Raw genomic sequence first — 21,218 nt, forward strand, 5'->3', positions numbered from 1 at the left:
GGCGCAGATCTCGTGCCGCTGCGGCCTCGCGGGAGGGAAGAGCGGGCGGGCGGCGGAACGGGCGGGGCCGGGTGCGGACGCAGCCGGCCCTTCTCAGGTAACGCCGCGGCTCCGCGCGTGGCCCGGGGGCGGTGCGAAGGGTGGGGGCGCGCGGGCGCGGGCGCGGGCTTCGGCCTATAAAAGGGCCGCCCTGGCGTTCCCCCTTCCCGAACGTGCCGCGCGAGCCGCGGTGCCCCCCTCCTCTTTGCTGCCGCAGTGTCTGCGCCGGGCCATTTAATGAGATTTATTCACGCACGGCTCTTCTCAGCTTTGCGAGGGGTTGGCAGATCCAGTGCACAGGGATTTCCCACTACCGTGTTTTTCTCCCGCCCCCTTCCTTCCCTCTCGTCCTAATACATCCTTCGTTGGTTTCCTCGGCCCCGCAGGCTGCGTCCCGGGCACGCGCAAGTACATGTAAGGACTTGTTAGCTGCCGGTGACCTCCCTCCTCCCTCGTCGCTCCTCCCCCAGCGGAATGTAGGATTAACAGTCTTTCCGAGAAAATTTTGGCCAAAGAAAAAGGCCTGTGAAAGTCACCGCGTTAGACGTGGCCTCCTCGTGTTTTTCACTAACACGTTATGGAAGGTTTTACTACCCGAAGGCATAAAAGCACCACCGTGGGGAAGGGCCGTTTTGAATAAACAACTTTATTCAAAAATCGGGAGGGGGTGAAGCGATGCGGTTAGGGAATTTTTGTTTTAAAGAGTAGTAACATGCAGCTGGCTTGGCTATTAAATTGGAAACAAGGGGTTCCTCTCTGACTTGGCCACTGATATTGGGCGTGACCTTGGACAAATAATTTTGTTTCTTTGGGCTCAGTTTCTACATATGTAAAACGGGAAGGTTTCTCTTAAAAACTAATCCTGAAGGGTTTCTTCTCAACAAAAAGATGCAAACTGTAGGAGGCAGAAAGCGTGGGTTCAAGTTCGAAATTTGCCCCTGAATTAGGACCCTTGACACATTTCTAACCCATCCAAGTAGAGATCGTTCTTTTACATTTGTGTGTTATACAGGTGCATTTTAATGGTTACCAGGTTGCCACGTATTTGAAGTGGTGTGAGAGCTACTCGTTTGGAACCGTTGTGGATTTTCAAATAGGAAAATCAAAAGGCCCAAAGAGACAGCTCACTGGTAAGAAGCTGTCTATAAATTCCCTAACATATAAATGCTATAATAAGAACTTACGCTCCGAGGGATTTGAGACTGATTACTACAGTAAATTAGCTTGTAGTTTTTAACCTCAGAGCATGATTATAAACATACGTGGCAAGATTTCTACTAATATGCTGGAAATTAGCTAATATTTTTAAGAGGCAAAATCTCTTGATTTGAAATTTTAGAAGGCTATAGAAGTGATTTTAAAATATGACTACCATGCTAAAATGTATTTTTTATAAAATAAATATTTTGTACACGCCGAATGTCAGATACACAATATCAGTGATTCTCAGTGTTCCATGACACCTAGAATTCTTTAAGTGTTGATATTTTGGCTCTTACTGAATTATATTTTGGGGGATGGGGCCTGGGAATCTGTATTGTTAGCAACACTACTTGCCACCCCGTGATTCTTAAGCAAAATAAAATTGAGAATCCTTGTACTATATTATAATCAGTGTATCCATAACTTTTAAATTATAATATTCCTAACTAGAAAATGGTAAAAGCATCAAATTAACAGATTTGCGATTTCTAGAAGGGGGTTTCTTTACCCTTACCTCTTGAATCAACATTATTTACTTTAAGAAAAGGCAGTTGCAACCACAAGTCAAATCCTTCTAGAACTCCAAGAATGTTCACTCTTGAAGAAAAACATTTGCAGCATGAAATTAGGAATGTTGTGTTCATTGCATGTAATTTAGTTTTAAGTTGATGCTCAAATTGAAAACCTGACAATAGCCCCCTAATTAACCACTATCAAATGTGTTTTATATGTATATTCTTCCTGAAGTAAGAAAAAGTTCTGGAATTTTGAGTCAGAGAATGTGAATATTAAACCATCATTTAGCTAAGTGCTCACTTATTTTTTGGAATTTATTTCCTCATCTGTGAAATGGATAGTAATTCCTGTTTTAACTTCTCAGGGATGTTATAAGGCTCAAATGAGATAATGTATGTGAAAATATAGTAAAATGTTCATATCCAGAAGTCTGATTCATTGAGAAACAGTAAAATCACTTGGAATTGTCTTATCTACATACAGTATGAGAAATGCAAAAATTGAACTCTATACTTAATATCCTTAATGCTTTTTTTTTTTTTTTTTTTTTTTTGAGACAGAGTCTCACTCTGTCACCCAGGCTGGAGTCCAGTGGCACAATCTTGGCTCACTGCAACCTCCACCTCCCAGGTTCAAGTAATTCTGCCTCAGCCTCCCGAGGAGCTGGGACTACAGGCATGTGCCACCACGCCTGGATAATTTTTGTATTATTAGTAGAGATGGAGTTTCACCATGTTGGCCAGGCTGGTCTCGAACTCCTGACCTCACGATCTGCCTACTTTGGCCTCCCAAAGTGCTGGGATTGCAGGTGTGAGCCACCACACCTGACTGTGCTTTTTTTTTTTTTTTAGGTGGCTATTTCTTGCCGAGAGATTTGAGATATGGTGAGAAACAAAACAGACATGGTCCCTTCCCTTATAAGGTTTATAGTCTAGCATCCTAAAAATGTATTTTAATCATATGAATTAACATTTAATCATCTTTTCTAGTTCACTGACATGTACTTAGCATGTCTGCCTTTAGTAAAAGCCTACCAAGTCTCCTTTACCAATACTGTTCAACATCTGTTAACATCTGCCTGTTAGCAGTTTATAATCTAGAACAGACAGTAGTAGCTACCATACTTTTGTGGCAGATACTATAACATGGCTTATTCAGTATTCATCCAACCCCCTTCTTGCTTACTTTTCTGTACTTTAAAAGCTGGAAAACAAACTGCAGTTCTCAGACTCCTTTGCAGCTAGATTGCTGGTGTGAGATCAATGGTGTGATCAGTAAATGTTTAACAATGGCTAGAGAAGAGGGAAGGCCCTAATTTGTAGCATTGGCCAATTCGGTTTGCTTTCTTTTTGAGGAACAGGGTCTCACGATGTTGCCCAGGCTGGTCTTGAACTGCTAGGCTCCTCCCACCTCAACCTGCCAACTAGTTGGGACTACATGGTACAAATGTGTCCTCTACCAGAGTGACTTCAGTAAATGTGGAGTTAGTTGGAAAGGATGCTGACAATCAGAAGCTGGCTTCAGTATATGACCTAGTTTCCAGCAATCAGATGTACCCATTCAGGACATGGATGTGAGAGCGAGCAACATGATGCTTCAACTGCACTCAGGGAGATAAGTATCTTCTGACAAATACCATGAAGGAGGTATCTGGTTCCTCTGGGTAGGTAGGGAGGAGTTGTGGCATCTGTTCTAGAGTCATAGGTGCTGACTGGCAGGCATTGCTGGGATGGGTTTCCACTAGAATAGCTTTGTGATGTGGGATGGGTGTTCTTTGTGGTTTGGTTTTTCTTGGATGTTGTTTCTAGCTTGGTTTATCCAAGTCTGGTTCTCTGGCCCTCTGAGAGATCTGTGAACTAAATAGTGTCTTTTAATCCCTTTTTGCTTCAACCAGCCCAGTCACAGCCAGCTACATAATTTGTGGAGCCCAGAGCAAAATGAAAACGTAAGGCCTCTTGTTCCAACACAGGGGAAAATGTGCTATTATCTGTATTAAAATATAAAGCTTTTTCTTTGTTCTGTCGTCGCTCTCTCCACTTGTCATAGTGTTTTTAAATTTGCTTTTTAATGTCATTCTATGAGAAGAAAAATTAAATTTTTTAATTCTTAGGATGAATTTTACCATTCATCTTTATATTGTGTAATGCCGTTTTAAAATGCAAATATAAGAGCATTTCAATTGTATGTGGAATCACCAAAATTATACAATTCATAGCTTGTAAATGCATATGTATTTTGTGCTATCAGAGCAGTGTAAACTCTGCACAAAACTAAACTATTTTTGTTTTCCTTCTTGATATGCACACATTCTACCAACATTCTCCATCTTCTGCTTACTGATGAGTAAGGAAGGATGAAAGGAAAGGGAATGCTGAGTTGCCCTACTTTCCCTTTCATTCTTTGTCATCATTTTTTGTGTAAATGGTTGGCTAATAGTGGTAAGTAACACATGAGTAAGGAAGGATGTGATGTAATCACTTGTGTTTCTTAAAGATGCTGTTGCCTTCTTTCTGCACCTGAAGCAAGTTCTGATTTGAATGAAAAGTGTAGCCTCTTGGAACTGTCTATGCCTCCACTAACTCAGTCATAGATGTTACATGCTTGTTTTGTATTAACTTTGTTACTCTCTTGAGTTCCTGCACCTCATAGGTCCACCAGAATCCTTTGTCATGAGGCATCATGGAGACCATATGCAAATAGAACGGCAAGGAAGAAAGGATACATACTTCTGCTTGCATATTATGCTCTGCTATACCACTGGACTTACAAAACAGATAGTCAAACATAAAAGTATTACAATTTTCAAGACAGTGACTACAGAGCATTAAACCAAGCACTGGGCCCTGTGTGACTATACTTATCGCATGTTCATGAAGTTGATGGCTCTGAGCTCTTGGGTTTCTCAAATGGGGCTTCTGGCATTTTTGGTGAAACAGTTTTTCATTGTGCAGGACATTTAACATCCCTGGCCCCCGTGCACTACATGCCACTGTAACAATAAAAAATTCCCCATGTATTTCTAAATGTCCCCAAAGAGGAGTTGCTGCTCTCCACTGAACTCCTAGAGTGGCCTCCACTGTGTACAGCTATGAACCATGAGCACTACAGAGTTGAGTTAAAAAAGATTTCAAATTCTCATATCCCGGAAAGCAGAATTATGATGACTTTTTTCGTATTGTCAAATAAATAATACCACCTACATTGATGATGAAACAAATATTTGAGATAACAATTTAAAGGTGGTTAGTGGGTTCTATGTGTCACATATAAATGGTAGTTGACTCCAGATAGATGGCAATTTCTGATAGTTTAAAAAAAAAAAAAGAAAAGAGCAGAGCACCACAGAAAAGCAAAGAGAACCATCTTACCTTCATTATCTTCATCAGGTAGCCCCCAGGAAAAACTTAAGAAAGTTGTCATAATAAGATATGCTACTCTTATTACATTGGATTTGGAATTTAGTTTCATCATATCTATTTTTTTTTAAGGTATAGTTCTTCATTTAAGAATATTAACATTGTCAGGGCCAGGCACAGTGGCTCAACTCTGTAATCACAGCACTTTGGGAGGCCAACGCGGGAGGATTGCCTGAGCCCAGGAGTTCGAGACCAGGCTGGGCAACGTGGCAAAAATCCATCTCTACCAGAAATACAAAAATTAGCCGGGTGCGATGGTGCATGCCTGTAGTCCCAGCTACTTGGGGGCTGAGGTGGAAGGATAGCTTGAGCTTGGGGAGGTCAAGGCTGCAGTGAGCCTTGAGCCTCATGAGCGTAGGATTCTGGTGGACCTATGAGGTGCGAGAACTCAAAAGAGTAATAAAGTTAATATAAGACAAACGTACATCTATGACTGAGTTAGTGGAGTCATAGTGTTGCCACTGTACTGCAGCCTGGGCAACAGAGTGAGACCCTGTCTCAAAAAAAAAAAAAAAAGTTCTAGCTCTGTAGACCTGATTCTGCCTTTGCTAACTGTGAACTTCAGTTTCTATGAACCTCAGTTTTCTCTTCAATAAAACGGGTAAAAATATACTTACCTTAGGTTCTAAATCATTTCATCAAAAGTGAATTCATTAAAAAAGTGTACCAAGAATACATTCATTGGCCAGGCACGATGGCTCACACCTGTAATCCCAGCACTTTGGGAGGCAGAGGTGGGAGGATTGCTTGAGCCCAGGAGTTTAAGACCAGCCTAGGCAACATGGTGAAACCCTGTGGGACTGAGAGGCTGCTTGGTTGAGAGGTGGGAGGATCACTTGAGCCCGAGAGGTCGAGGTTGCCGCACCACTGCACTCCAGCCTGGGTGGTAGAGCAAGATCATGTCTCAAAAAAAAAAAAAAAGAATACATTTATTAAATATATTGAGGTGAATATTCTCTAAAACAAGTATTTGGTAAATATAGCAAACTGATTCGTTGGCAAATTACCTTTTAGCAAATTGGACTGCTTTCCATCCCTATTAGGGATATTATAAGGATTAAATGAAGTATTGCCAAAAATACTTAGCACAATCTGAATACACTTTAGCTGTAATCCCCTCCGCCAACATTCATACTTCAAGTCCTGCCTGTTCTTTCTCCTGAATATTCCCCATTTTTGTCCACAGAATCATTGTCCTTTTGTAGCCTTTCACTAGCTTTAGGTATACTATTGCAGTAGTCACTTGATTGGTCTCTTGGCTTATTCCCCACTAATTTTATTTTCTACTGTACTGCAAGGGTGATCTGTGTACCACATAAATTTTAAGTTATCGTCTACGTCAAATTATCATCTATTGCCATAAAAACAGTGTTTATGGCATACCAACTTCATGATTTGGCCTAGATAGATATTCGGCTTCATACCTTTTCACCTTTTCCATTTATCTTCTAGCACCTCTGAGGTATTATAGCTTCGTAAACATGCCATTCTTTTTGAAAAACTATCAAATCTCTGTGCATTTGCCTTTCTAACTGGCATAGTACATTCTCCCTTCTTATCTCCTGGCAAAATTCTTATTTATCTTTCAAGTTTTAGCTCAAATGCCACTTCCTTGTAAAGGTTTCCCTGATTTCCTCAAACAGATTTAGGTGTTATTTCTAGCCTTCCACTTCTCTTTGTATGTGCTTCTATTATAATGCTTATATTATTGTAGTTGTTTGTTAGTCTGTCAGTCTAATAGACTGTTATCTTCTTGAAGGAGCAGACCATGTCTTTTCATCTTTTATATACTAGATCCAAGTATAATGCCTAGAATATAAGTTATCAACATTTATTGAATTAAAAAAATTTAAAAATCTGTTTACAACTCTCTCTACTGCCTGCCCAACACCCCTCCGTTACATATCAGTAAGCTAAGGTCCAAAGAAATAAAGCTGTTTAGTGGGAACTCATGCCTCCAAACTCTAGATTTATTACTTTTACTCCTATACTTAGAGAATCTTCTGAGCTGCGGCTATGTAAGTAGTCATTTCTATGGTAAGAAAGACTGTCTTGTCACTGTTTTTTCATTCAGCTTTAAGGAGAAGGTAGAAGGGCATAGTGATTTGACAAGAGTGGCAGTATTTTCTTTCTTATTCAATCATTTAGATACTTTGTTTTCTAGTAAATTTGGTAGAGTTCAAGCTAAATTTTTTTTTTTTAGAAATTATTTTAATAGAGATGAGGTCTCACTATATTGCCCAAGCTGGTCTCGAACTCCTGGGCTCAAGCGATCTTCCTGCCTCAGCCTCCCAAAGTGCTGAGATAACAGGTATGAGCCACCATGCCCTGCGAAATTATTCTTTTTGAGACAGAGTCTCACTCTGTCACCCAGGCTGGGGTGCAGTGACCCAATCTCAACTCACTGCAGTCTTGACTTCCCAGGCTCAAGCAATCCTCCCACCTCAGTCTCCTGAGTAGCTGGGACTACAGGCGTGCACCTCTACACCCAGCTATTTTTCATATTTTTTTGGAGACAGGGTTTCACTATATTGCCCAGGCTGGTCTCGAACTCCTGAGCTCAAGTGATCTGCCTGCCTTGGCCTCCCAAAGTGCTGGGATTACAGGTGTGAGCCATGGCGCCCAGCCTCAAGCTAAATTATTCTTTGTGTCATCCCTTTTCTTTCCTTCACTTTCAGATAACTCAGTTTTCTTAACTACTGTAGGGCAAATGTCTGAATCATTTAGTTCAGTGTTCCTCAACCAGGGGTGATTTTTGCTGCCCTAGGGGACATTTGGCAAAATATCTGGAGGCATTTTTGATTATCACATCTTACAATGCATAGGGCAGCCCCTGCAGCGCAAAGAATTATCAGGTCCAAAGTGTCAATAGTGCAGGTGTTGAAAAACCCTGGCCTAGTTTAAAGTAAATTTGTACCCAGCCCTTCATCCAGTCTCTTGCCTTTATGAAACCATGATGGAAAAGAAACTCATTCCCTTTCAGAGGCATTTGGAAGGCCTAAGTAAGTATGGCAAACTTTGGAGTCAATTGCATCAACTATACAAAGTCCCAAAAGGCTTTATATGCAGGTTTCTGCAATTTCTCCATAGAACCTTCCTGGGTACAAGGTAGGCACATAAATATTTGTTGCCTAAATGAATAATAATAAAATAATTCTTGGCTAAAAGAATTATTTTATTTCTTTCTCTTTAAACCAAAGTCAGATTTATCATGTGGTGAGAGATGAATTTCCTGAACAGAGATCTCTCTATTCATTTTAACCAATTAATTTACTCAGTTACTCAGAGAGGCAAAACTTTTCTGAAACAACTTCCACTTCCATAAGTTAGCAGTAATAGTCTTAAGGAAGGAATCGATAGCCTATAAATTAAAGATGATGTTTGAGGAACAAGAAATAAAAGAAACTTTCAGAATAGAGTAATATTAGAACTGATGCCTGAGCTTTCCAGGACCCTCATTTAAATTACATATCCAGAATTGATATTGGAGCATTTCCAATGGATTATATTATAGATAGGCAGGAGGAGACCAAACACACATAGAGTAAGGATAGATAAAATTCCCAATTTAAATAATTAAGATGCAAAATCTCAGAAGCAAGGTATCTATTTGGATCAACATATCTCAGGGTAGTTTCCCCTGGCCCCAAAGTTTATTGCATTTTAATATTCACAGTGTAAATCACATTCCAGAAAAACTCCCACTAAAAAGCTTTTTACTGAGACTGGGCAGGATGGCTCATGCCTGTAATCCCAGTACTTTGGAAGACCAAGGTGAGATTATTGCTTGAGCCCAGAAGTTTGAGACCAGCTTGGGCAACATAGTGAGACCTTGTCGCTACAAAAAATTAACAATTAGCCAGGCGTGGTGATGTATGCCTGTAGTCCCACTTACTCAGGAGGCTGAGGCAGGAGGATCACTGGAGCCTAGGAAGTTGAAGCTGCAGTGAGCCATGATCACCACTGCACTCCAGCCTGGGTCACAGAGCAAGACCCTGTCTCAAAAAACACACACACAGAAAACTTTGTTATTGACACTGGATTCTCCTAGATTTTGCTTTATTTTACATCCTCATTCCAGAGGCCAGAAAAGACTACTTATTCTCAGATGTGTAAATATAGATAAGTCCTTCTGTTTCTTCATTTTCTCAATAAAATGTATTTTTCCAATTTTAAAAGTTTTTAAATGCATAGCATGGAAAACATGGAAGACAATAAAGAAAAATAGAGAACATTCAGTCTCACCCAGTGGAAGTCATGATTAACATTCTAGTCCATTCTGTTTCTAGAAAATTTTTCTGTAAATATATTACATAGAGAAAATAATGTCCTAGTTTTTTCACTTTGCATCATAACAAGCATTTTCCATGTAAATTAAAACTCTTCATATACATTGTTTTAATGGCTGCAAAATATGCTGTGTTGTGGACATATGATAATTTACCTAACCATTTTCCCACTGTTGGCCAACAACAGAATGGTTCAAATTTTACATTATCTTGTATATCACACTGAGCATTTTTAGGCTGAAAATTTTGCTCCATTTTGGATCCTATCCTGAATTTTTCAAGGAACTTACTTTCTAGTTCACTATTTGATATCACCAGTTCTTGGTACATACCATGTTCTTTCTACACAGAAGAGAGAATTGCATGTGATACTCATTCTGCCTGGTTTGCTCTTCCTTTCCCTGTCTCTTTTTGCCAAGTTAACCCACTCTTTTCTTTCTTAAAGATTTCAGTAAGTAGGAGTAGAGACCTTCCTGTGTCAGTACTTACTCAAAATATAAAATTGGAATAGGAAGAAGATTTTTTAATAGAGGTTTTTTTGTTGTTTGCTTTTTTTACTTGAAGTTCCGGGATACATGTGCAGAATGTGCAGGTTTGTTACTTAGGTATACATGTGACATGGTGGTTTGCTGCACCTATCAACCCATCATCTAGCTTTTAAGCCCCGCATGCATTAGGTATTTGTCCTAATGCTCTCCCTCCCCTTGTCCCCCACCCCCCAACAGGCCCCGGTGTGTGTTGTTCCCCTCCTTGTGGCCATGTGTTTTCGTTGTTAATAGAGGTTTCAAAGATTATAATTACATCACCTTAACTGTTATCTCTTCACTCAGTCACCTATTTAATTTAATTAATTAATTAATTAATTAATTTATTTATTTATTTATTTTTGAGACAGAGTCTCACTCTGTCACCCAGGCTAGAGTGCAGTTCCACGATCTTGGCTCACTGCAACCTCTGCCTCCCGAGTTCAAGCGATTCTCCTGCCTCAGCCTCCCAGATAGCTGGGATTACAGGTGCCCGCCGCCACACCCAGCTAATTTTTGTATTTTTAGTAGAGACGGGGTTTCACCATGTTTGGCCAGTGTAGTCTCAAATTCCTGACCTCAGGTGATCTGCCCGCCTTGGCCTCCCAAAGTGCTGGGATTACAGGCACGAGCCACCGTGCCTGGCCCAGTCGCCTATATTAAACATGCATTTTATTGCTCAATTCTAAGCTTTTTGTATTATTTTAACTTTTTATTAAGTCAGTGATATTTATAAAATCCTATGTTAAACGATGTGGTTGATTTTTTTTTTTTTAAGAGTAAGACGTGGTCCTGGACTCCAGTATTATGTAATTGACCAATAAGCTGTAAGTTTCTTGACATTAGGAATCATATTCTACATTTCCTTTTTTCTTTTAAGACAGGGTCTTGCTTTGTTGCCCAGACTGGAGTGCAGTGGTGCAATCACACTTTACTGCAGCCTTGACCTCCTGGGCCTAAGCGATCCTCTCACCTCAGCCTCCTAAGTAACTGGGGCCACAGATGTGTGCTACTGCTCCTGGCGAATTTTTTTTTTTTTTTTTTTTTTTTTTTGAGAATGATTCTTGCTCTGTCACCCAGGCTGGAGTGCAGTGGTGCGATCTTGGCTCACTGCAAGCTCTGCCTCCCGGGTTCACACCATTCTCCTGCCTCAGCCTCCTGAGTAGCTGGGACTACGGGCTCCTGCCACCAGTTTTTTTATTTTTGTAGAGATGGAGTCTCCCAATGTTGCCCAGGCTGGTCTTAAACTCCTAGGCTCAAGGGATCCTCCCAGCTGGGCCTCCCAAAGTGCTGGGATGATAGGCATCAACCACCATTCCCAGCCCGTTTCCTTTTTCCCTTTGCACAGTACCAGATATATGGTTGGTACTGCAGAAATAATTTCCCCCTGCCCTCTACATTGATCATTTGATGACCAAATAGTGTCCATCTAGCCACTTATTTATGATTTGTACAAAACATTCCGCTTTCTGAGGTAGACAGTGATATTCTGAAGCCATCAGTAAGAGTAATTTTCAGTTTGTTGAAAGTGAACATTCTTTGTGTAAAGGTCAGCGTGTCAGGAAATAGCATGCTACTCTGTTCTTTTAAGATTATCTTTAAAACCTTTGAATATGTGTGTTTTTACACTTTAAAAAAAAAAAAGTAGTGAGAAACTATACCTAGTGGTCTCACCAGATGTTTTCAAATCAGAACTGGGGCAATCTAGTTGTAATTTATTTTCACAAATTTATGAGAACAAGAGCTGATATTTTTCTTGCTTGAATTAGCAGGTAATTTCATTCTCCATTCCTCTTTAGTGGGGAAAATCTAGCCTTTGGATGAAAATGTGAACCAGAGGTTCTTGCCAAGTCTGCAAAGCAGTATAAAGATTAGTTTTATGAATGAAGGAAAACACTACTCATTTTTCTTAAGCGGCTGCTTACTTCTGCATTTGTATAACATGTTTTTAGACTGAAAGCTCATAGAGAAAAGGGAAGGATCCTCATTCTAGAATATCTGCTCCCCTGTACTTAGCATATTCATAGTCTTTCAAGACTTGATTTATTAAAGATGTTAAAGACTTTGACACTTGGCTTACAGTCTTTCTCCTTCACCTGAATTCCTGCCCTCATCCTGAGTAAATTCATCACCCAAGTAGACAGCCCATCTAATACTGTTGGGAAGGGAAGGTTATACCGTGTTATGTATTAATCTCTACCTTATGCCAAAGTATGGTGTTATAATTCTCCTTTGCATACCCAAAATTAACAATAGGCTGAATCATTTGATTATCATTCCCTTTGACTCTAACGTAGCTTTTATCCTTTCCTGTTTTGCTTTACAGTTTTGGGTCTAGTTCATCTGATAAGGTACATTTCTAATATTTTTTTAAATTAATATTTATTCAATCAAAAAGAGCATGTCTTAGACATCATGGGATGAAATGATAACTGAAGGAAAATAACTCCTAAAAATAGTCACCCTATTTAAAGAGGCTTTTGTAAATCAAAGTAGTCTCTAGTTGTAATTCAGGGCCAGAGGTCTTAGGCCCAGGTCCCTTGAGTTTTTTCATTCTTGAGTTTCCCAGCTTCTCCCTTCTGCTCTCAAAGATTTTCTAAAAACATACCCCTTTTTTCCCCTGTAGTAGCAGGGAAAACAGCACTATTCGGGTGGGGAATAGTGATGGGGCTTATTGGTATATATAGGTCATTTATTGAATAATAGTAGAGCGTTCTGGTGTTTAAACTCTGCAGCCCAATTTCCCTACTTACCTGCTCCATAACTTGGGCAAATTACTTTCTGTGCCTCATTTTTCCTGTCTGTAATAAACAGATAATAATAGTAGTACCTACTTCTTAGTGTTGTTGTGAAGATTGAATTACATATATTAAATGAGTTAACACCTTAGACTGCTAAGCACTCAATAACTGTAAGCTATTCACAATTTAGAGGCAGCTTCTCCATTTCCTAAAATATACTTATTCATCAAGAAGAATGATGTAATAGTGAAAGGTAGGAGTTTTTAAAATTCCGTTGATTGGATGTAAAAAGTAGATTCTTAGAATTTCAAATAACCCAAGAAATTATTTATACCATTGGTTCTTAACCAGTAATATGCATCAGAATCATTTATGAGACGTTGTAAAGATACATTTATCTAGGCCCTTTCTTCTCATATCTACCAAGTCAGAATGCCCACAGGCAATTCCAGTGCAGTCTTCCTGTCAAGACCATTGAAATAATCCAAGTCTTTAGATTTTATAATGAAGAAATTGAGACTCAGAGAAAGTAAATGACTTGCCTAAGACCCCATAGAGTAAGTGAGATCCAGGTTACCTACCTCCTTGGTAAGCGATCTTCCTATTCTTCTGTGTTGCCACCAAATATATTAACTTTTAAAGAACCTAATATGAGAACTTATCCTTCTGTCAGTTATATCAGGAAGAATAATATAGGCTTTAAAACTTACTTCATTCAGCATTTAAATCAAAATAACAAAATTCCGGCCAGGTATGGTGGCTTACATCTGTAATCTCAGCACTTTGGGAGGCTGAGGTGGGAGAATCCCTTGAAGCCAGGAGTTTGAGACCAGCCTGGACAACATAGTGAGACTCTATCTCCATAAATAATAATAAAAAAACTAGCCAGGTGTGGTGGTGTGCACCTGTGGTCCCAGCTACTGGGGAGGCTGAGGTGGAAGGATTGCTTGAGCCCAGGAGATCAAGGCTGCAGTGAGCCATGATCACACCGCTGCACTCCAGCCTGGGAAACAGAGTGAGATCGTGTCAAAAAAAATTTTTTTTTTTTAATTTTTACAATTTATTCAGAGGACTATTGCACCTGTACAGTAGAACTTAAAGTGAATTTTGCTGTCTTTTTCATGAGGACATTAGTCTTTGCCACAATGCTTACTACTAATGAGTACAAGAAAACGCTGTGTGGGACAGAGTTGCTCGATCCAACCTCACAGATTGACAGGCAAACAAATGTTTTATAGGGCAAGGTAGCTGTTGGAATTAAACTTTTTAGGATTCTTGATAACAGAATATGTACTTCTCATAATTAGGGTTTTTTAAACATTTTTAAGGATTTTTAAACTTTTATAAAATCTCAGAATTTTCTAGTCTGTGAACAGTTCATGTAGAAAAATCAGTGGTTATTATGTACACTGTTATTGCAGCTTCGCTGAAAGATTAAAAATCTAAAAAATACAGTAAAAATAAGTTCTGAGTTTTTGTATTGATGTTGGGTGCGGTGATATTATCTCTTTTAAAATATGTTTTTCTTTTTCCATAATATAAAGGAATCAAAAAATACAACTTGTATGTGAACTTGTGCAAATGTGTGAAACAAATTAAGGTGACAGGGCAGAAGCAACAAAATGAAGCTCAAATGAAATCCACCTCTCAAAGCAGGTTCTATTTAATTTCTCTATATTTGCTATTATAAATTTTTTATTTTCATATATGTGTTTCTTTGCTAGAGATGATAATTGGATGCCAACCTAACTTCCAATTTTTAGGTGATTATTTTACCAACAAACCACTCACCTTGATGAATGCACTGCATGGCCCCCACTCCAAAGTCCACCATTCCAGATCCTCATCAATATGTTATGACGACTGTTGCCTTTACTGTGTCTCTGCCTGATTCCATACCCTTTGCTCTACATTTCATCTCAGGTTCTGTCTTTTGGACCTTTTCACTTGATGCTTGTTCCTGGCATTTGAATCTCCATTCAACCTGATGATCTTTGATTTAGACTCACCATCCAGTTCCAAGCTGCCAGGATTTATTACCCTCTGATTTCAGCAGCTCAGAAATCCCTGGCACAGTCACAGGCTGGCTACCTCAAGGGACCAGCCCCAAACACTAGTGCTATATTATAAACATCCATTTATTCATCTTTTTAACAGATTTTACTTATTGCCCACTATGTATAAGGCACTACAGAAGTTTCTGGGGATATAGAAGATTAGTGGCAGAAAGCTCTTAAGTCTCTTAAAATCTGGTAGGACAAATAATACAACTACGTAATTATAATTTAAGATAGTATGTGTTCAACTACTAGAAGTTATATATATGAACAGGACAGTAATTAACAAAAGCTTCAAATAGATCCTTAAGTAATTAAGGAGCATAGGGTACGAGGATACGTTACCAATAACCTAGAGTGGTAGGTCGCTGACAGGTGGCATCTTAACTAGATTTTGACGGTAAGATAGGGGAGACATCATGGAAGACAGATACTACAAAAACTGGAACCAACAAGAACAGAAAAAATGTTATGTTAAACCTTATTTATCCAGACTGACAGTGTAATGAGGAGTGGAAGAAAGCTTAGAAAAATTGGTTAGAACCAAGTTCTGGAAGGCTTTGAATGGTGAAGAGTTTAGAGTTGGCGAGCATGTATTGGACAGTCAGAAGGTTTTGAGCAGGAAATGAAATGATAATTGGCTTGATTTAGCAGTGGTATGTAGGAAGGATTTGGGGTGAGGCGATATGCAGGCAGAGACTGTAAACTAGTAATTTAAAGTAGGGGAGGGTCTGGAGATGACTTTCTTCATGTCATTAAATCTTGTTATTTGTGAGGTGCTGAGCTAGGTGCTGGGGATAGAGTGAGAACTAGATCCTTGCCATGAGGGAGTTTTCAGTCTAGTGAGAGACTTGATATCTTAAAGCCTCCTTGAGGGGTCTCTATCCAAAATTTGGTACTCTGCTTCTGACTCTTGCCTGATTACTAGGTGATTAGATCCTCAGTCTACAATGGGCTGTGTTTCCTACCCTCTCAAACTGCTTTTCCATTTTTTGTGTCAGCTAAGGCAAAAATATTGCAACCACTTGTATATGGAGAAAAGCAATTTATTACTTAAAACAAGATAAGACATGAATACTGCACCAGATAAGGCAAAGAAGAAAATGACATGTGTCTTAAAGAGATAACTGAAGATGATGTGGAGAATGAATTGGAGGTTATGTTAGGGGCAAGAAAACTAGTTAAGAGGCTGTCGTAGTAATCTACCTGCTTAATTAAGAGGGCCTGAACTAAGACAGTGTGAAAGAAAAGGAGTCCTTGGTGGCTACTTCCACCATAATCCTTTCTGTCTCTCCCTTGGTACAACGAAGGGATAGATAGGTGACTCTCATTTGGAATTGACTTTTGAACTGAGGGATTCAAAAACAACAAACACTCAGTTTACTTCAGACTTAGGGGTAATGCTCCTACTGTCAAGTAGTCTAGTTTCTGGTTCTCTTTTTATTTGGAACATGGTTCTGCAGTCTTTAGTGAGCTTCCTGATAAATCTTTCTTTTGCATTAGTTAGACTGTTAGTTACTAGTGGTTACAGTATTAAAAACAACACAAAACAAAACAAAAACTACCCTAATTGACATTGTATGTGATATTTGAAGCACCTATGGATAACTAGGAGAAAACTGTTAGGGAGTTGGAAATATGGAACTAGAAGTGTGGTTCTCAAGGTGTGGTCACTGATGCAGCATCAGCATCACCTGGGAACTTACTAAAAATGAAAATTAACAGGTCCCATCCCAGACTTACTGAATAGGAAACTGGGAGTGAGGCCCCAGCAATCTGAATATTAACAAGCCGTCCAAGTGATTCTGATGCACACTGCAGTTTGAGGACCAACTGAACTAGAGCTTGAAATAGAGATTAGGAGTAGAAATAAAGATGTGTAAGTCAGATACATAACAGTCACTCTTGAGAGAATGAATAAACTCCCCAGAAGAGTAGAAGAGAGAAGATGAGCCCTTGAAGTAAATGGAGCAATCAAAGAAATAAAAACTAGTGGAGTACAATAAAAGCGGGAGAAATTTAACAGTGGTATGAAATGACCTATAGTGTCAGGTGCTGTACAGAGGCCAGCATGGATGAGGATCATGCCAAAGCTGTAAGACTGACCATTAGGAGAATTTTGGTGTCAGTTAAAAGAGAAGTGGTACAGATAAGAATAAATGCAAAGGAATACAAGCAAAAACTAAAGGATACTTTTTGCAGCAGTTTGGGAATACAACAAAGGGAATTAGAATAATATGGTCAGGATGAGGTTTTTCAGGGTAGATGCATCATTTAGGTTTTGCTGTATAACAAACACTCTAAAGTGGCTTAAGACAATAATTATTATTGTAGCTCACATGTCTGAGGGTTGGCTCCTCCCAGCTGGGCTTCCTCATACATCAGCAGACCTACTGGGAGCTTTGCTCTAGGCTGGACACTTACTTATCATCCTCCTTCTGTGACTGTCCAGCTCACTTAGGCATATCTTTCTCATGAAGATGGAAGAAGTGTTGAAGAGGGCAAACAGAGGCTGGGCGCGGTGGCTCACACCTATAATCCCAGCACTTTAGGAGGCCGAGGCGGGCGGATCACCTGAGGTCAGGAGTTCGAGACCAGCCTGGCCAACATGGTAAAACCCCGTCTCTACTAAAAATACAAAACGTAGCCGGGTGTGGTGGCACATGCCTGTAGTCCCAGCTACTCGGGAGGCTGAGGCAGGAGAATCACCTGAACCTGTTTGCACCACTGCACTCCAGCCTGGGCGACAGAGTGAGACTCTCCCAAAAAAAAAAAAAAAAAAAATTGGGGGTGGCGGCAAACACAAACACATGGACTCCAAACTGACACTGGCACTTCTCTCTCATTCTAGTGACCAAAGCAATTTATGTGGCCAAGCCCGTATTCAAGGAGCAGAGAAACAGAATTCTCCTCTTTAGAGAACTTGCAAAGTGACATGGCAAAGGGCATGGATTCATAGAGGGATGAAGAATTGGGACGCTTAATACCACAGTAGGAGGCCAGGAGTGGTGACTCTTGCTTATAATCCCAACACTTTGAGAGGCCGAGATGGGAGGGCCCAGGAGTTCGAGACCAGTCTGGGCAACATAGGGAGACCCTGTCTCTCCAAAAAAAATTTAAAATTAGCCAGGTGTGATGGCACATGCTTGTAGTCCCACCTACTAGGAAGGCTGAGGCGGGAGGATTGTTTGAGCCCAGGAATTTGAGGCTTCAGTGAGCTATGATTGCACCATTGCACTCTAGCATGGGAGGCAGCAAAGCAAGACCCTGTCTCAAAACAACACACAGTAGAGATGACCCGAACATGCTTGAAAGTACAAAGAAGGAATATGTAGAATGAGGAAGAAAGAGAAGTAAGGAGAAAGACAAATAAAAGTTCAGAGAATTAACCTTTGAAAACAGAAAAGATACTTCTGGGAATGGAAAGAAGGGAATTTGATTGGATTAAATTTAACAAATTAAAATCCAAGATGCCCAGTTAAAATTGAATTTTAGATAAACAATTTCTTTTAGTATTTAAGTATGTCTCATGCAATATTTGGCTCAGTACATTTGGTATTTTTTGTTATCTTAAATACTATTTACGTGTTTCTATATTTGGGGCATACTTTAAACTAAAATTTTTCTTTATTATTGTAAATTCAAATTTAACTAGGCATCCTGTATTTTATTTGGCAACCCTACTTCGGATGAATTTTAAATAAATCCATGGTAAAGTAATCTATAAAGGGATAGATGGGTATATTCAGGGATTTAGTCCTAGAAAAAGTTCGGAACCGCTGCTATAGATGCTGTGTAGTGTCAGTGAAAGGATTGCTGAGCAGTAGTGAACTCACTTAAAAAGAAGCAGCATGACTTTTCTTGATTGAATCACTGCTAAGAAGAGTAATAGCAGAGATTGCTGGTACAAGGGACCACTTTGGTTTGGCTCTAGCTGGTGAGGACTGAGCAGGAGATTTGGGCATAATTGAAATGACTAGAGTCCAGGCTGTAAAGGAAAGCAGGTGAAACCAGAAGATGAATTAGAAGGGACTGAGAGTTTGGCAGTCACAATGAGTCAAAGAGGTGGAAGTTCACAGGGAAGAAACTCAGAATTTACAATCTTGGAGGAATGGTTCTGTATGATAACGGGGTTAAAAATCCAATTTCACATTTACTTTTACTAAATTAAAAGTAAGAGCTCTGGAGACAAGATACTTGGTTTTGAATTCTGGTTGTGTGATCTTGGCCAAGTAATTTAACTTCCCTGTGTCTTCGCTCTTTATTTGAAAAATAGTAATAATGATGGTTCTTGGGGCCGGGCGCGGTGGCTCATGTCTGTAATCCCAGCACTTTGGGGGGCTGAGGCAGGTGGATCACTTCAGGTCAGGAGGTCGAGACTAGCCTGGCCAACATGGTGAAACCCCGTCTCCACTAAAAATACAAAATTTAGCCAGGCATGGTGGCATGCGCCTGTAATCCCAGGTAGTTGGGAGGCTGAGGCAGGAGAATCGCTTGAACCTGGGAGGCAGAGGTTGCAGTGAGCCAAGATCACGCCATTGCACTCGAGCCCGGGCGACAGAGCGAGACTGTGTCTCAAAAAAAAAAAAAACAAAAATTGGTTCTTACCTCATAAGGTTATTGTGAGGATTAAATGAAATAAACCATTTGAAATACCAAGAACACTATGTCTGGTTAAGTGTATCTATAATCACTATATATGTGTGCCCTAGAGAATATTATTTTAAAGAAAAAATGGCAACAATACATTGTATATTTTCCTCCTTGGTAAGCTAACAAATGCTATGTTTGGTAAAAACAAACACAATTATCTACCTGTTGAAGCTCACACAACTTTTACTATTTAAGGTTGTTTTCTTTAACTGTTATTAGAAGAAAATAATTATGCTCAAGTCATATCTGTCTCATTTCCCTGTAGGTGACCATGCTTTGGGATTTTCATAGTTTGAGTAATTCCTATGGGCTCTACCACCCAGCGAGTTAAAGAAGACAAGATTCCACCCCCAGGGGGTTGTGGTTCTGGGAATGTGAGCAGCTTGTTTTCAGGAGATCTGCATCTTGATCTGGCCTGCTATTAGGATCTGTGGTGGTGGTGCCTGTCTGGTTTTAGTTGTTTCTTTTATCTTACACAGATTTTTGTAAGTTATTTGCATATAAAGGTTTTTGAAAAGTGAATGTTTTATGGGGGCATCTTGCTTATACAAAGAAAAATTAAAACTTTTAAAATAATCACTCGTGTTACACTTGTCTATTCTAAAATAAATGAAAGTATTAATGTTGTTGTCTGGAAGGAAAATGAAGACCAGGAAAATAGCTATGCTCTTAATGTTTTAAAATAAGGTAATATTATTCTCTGTTTGAATGGAGTCTTCTAAGGAATTACCACAGTCTCACACACAATTGACTTAAATGCATTCTTTATCTTTAAAAGGAAGCAGAATAGGATCATTGAGTAAATCACATGTGTTCACAGTCTTGTCTGGTGTAATCGTATACTACACAAACACATTATTCTGTAGTCAGGAGGGGAAGGGGACATTTGAAGCAGGACTTGCCCTTGAGGAGGCCTTTTTCTGTTTATAGTGCAGTGAAAGACCACACAGTAGAAGATAACAAAATATCTTCCATGCCACCCCCACTTTTTCATTTTCTCATTCTCCTTTGTTCTCTAAGGACATCTGTTGAAATGATTATTCTGTAAAACTCATAGGTACCTAGCAGAAGCCATATCATATTTCATTTATTATTTTGTCTACTTAATTATTGTTTTCTTTTATATCATGCAATTGTGGGTTTTAAAAATATTCTGTTTATAAAAGATATGAAAGTATGTTATAGAAAATTTATTAGTTAACTGTAGATATCTAAAGAGTAAAAGTTTCAACTCTGAATTTAATAAAATTATATCTTAGGAAGCCCAGCAGACTTTTATTAAGCTACGTCTTAAAAAGATAAATATACTAAAAAGAGATACTTAAAAAGATGAATTTTCCTTTCTATATTAATTACAATGGATTTTTAGATAATATGGAAATATATAAAAGTAGTCAGTGTTTAGACATTTGAAAAATTAATGGGAATATATATTTTGCTGTATGGTTCTGAAAGTACTAATTGGTAATTGAATCATAAAATATCAGAGTTGAGATTAAAATAAAGAGCTAAAATTAAATAATATCTTCAGAGACTTAACAGAGATCTTTCATTTGTGCCAAATTTAGTAAGATTTGCCTCAATTCAGTTTTACTTATGGTGTATATTGATTTTTTAAAATGTCACGTGTATGGTGGCTCATGCCTGTAATCCCAGCACTTTGGGAGGCCAAGGCGGGCGGATCATGAGGTCAGGAGATATAGACCATCCTGGCTAACACGGTGAAACCCTGTCTCTACTAAAAATACAAAAAAAGGCCCGGCGCAGTGGCTCATGCCTG

General features: G+C 39.3%; 1 protein-coding gene and 1 long non-coding RNA gene across 3 annotated transcripts in view; both read left to right on the forward strand.

The window, feature by feature from the left end:
• LOC741253 (uncharacterized) overlaps positions 1-21,218 on the forward strand; it is a 119,822-nt gene that overhangs the window by 814 nt on the left and 97,790 nt on the right. The gene's annotated exons all lie outside the window — the stretch shown is intronic.
• Positions 21-20,014, forward strand: LOC134807019 (uncharacterized). 2 transcript variants are annotated; one of them, XR_010157768.1, is made up of 3 exons: positions 21-97; positions 1,052-1,169; positions 19,704-20,014. It is a non-coding gene; the product is annotated as an uncharacterized LOC134807019 (long non-coding RNA). The 2 variants fall into 2 exon arrangements; XR_010157769.1 differs by lacking the exon at positions 21-97 and adding an exon at positions 371-453.

Source organism: Pan troglodytes, chromosome 5 (assembly GCF_028858775.2).
Source record: "Pan troglodytes isolate AG18354 chromosome 5, NHGRI_mPanTro3-v2.0_pri, whole genome shotgun sequence".
Taxonomy (NCBI): domain Eukaryota; kingdom Metazoa; phylum Chordata; class Mammalia; order Primates; family Hominidae; genus Pan; species Pan troglodytes.